This window comes from Bos grunniens, chromosome 2, assembly GCF_055505025.1.
Source record: "Bos grunniens cultivar Pamir isolate PY7600 chromosome 2, Bosgru_T2T1.0, whole genome shotgun sequence".
In the NCBI taxonomy this organism is placed as follows: domain Eukaryota; kingdom Metazoa; phylum Chordata; class Mammalia; order Artiodactyla; family Bovidae; genus Bos; species Bos grunniens.
Genome location: NC_141166.1, coordinates 113,303,649 through 113,304,488, shown reverse-complemented (window position 1 = coordinate 113,304,488; position 840 = coordinate 113,303,649). Strand labels below are relative to the sequence as shown.

At 43.8% G+C, this 840-nt stretch overlaps 1 protein-coding gene across 10 annotated transcripts in view; it reads right to left on the bottom strand.

The window, feature by feature from the left end:
• RAPGEF4 (Rap guanine nucleotide exchange factor 4) overlaps positions 1-840 on the bottom strand; it is a 334,437-nt gene that overhangs the window by 1,644 nt on the left and 331,953 nt on the right. The window lies entirely within an intron of this gene.

The window sequence follows — 840 nt, the reverse complement described above, 5'->3', positions numbered from 1 at the left end:
CCCTGGTTATATATTAAAATTGTTTCCCCTTGCCATCCCCCAGAGTATATCACTGATCTCTACTCCCTTTGACCCAGAGGAGGACTAATGACAAAAAGACATAGTTCTCATTAGCTTCTAACAAAAGCACTTAACACCTGAGCTGACCTGAAGCAAGCCAGTGCGACTCTTGTTCTTAATACTTGCAGACAACATACAGCGTTACTCCATAGATTGTATGACTGTCCATACTCAGGAAAAAAAAAAAAAATCTCAGGCTGAAGTCATGACTTCTACTAGACTTTCAATTCTCTGATGCTATTTGTTCTGAAATCCCAGTTACCATTCTAGTTTCATCCACTCCCCAAAGCATTTGAGTACCAGAGCGATCAGAAGTCAACCAATTTCCCTAAAACCAGGCTGAAAGAAGAATAAAATGCCCAATCAGATGCCTATACAGGGAATAGATGTGAATGAGGAAGGTCATTTGACCTCTGGTGAATGGGAAAGATAGTTCCCTTCAGAAGTGACTATCTGGCTCCTGTATCCTGAGTTGGCGGATCTTCCTATTTTTCTAGAGAAATGAGAAATCTGGATTTCTTCCCTGGGAATTCTTCCATTTTTGAATGATTACATTATTTCGGAATAAAAGGGGAAAAAAAGCTCCATTTAGATCCAACATCTCAGCCATGGTCCCTGGGTGGCCTCTGACCCACGGATGCCAGTGTGGGACACCAGGGGCGGCCGAGCCAGCCTGGACTCTGGACCAGCGTCCTTTTTCCCATAGCACGTTGCCTTCTGCCGTCCATCTGTTCTCCTTAGATCCACACACCACTCCCAAAGACAATTAGAATGCCATCT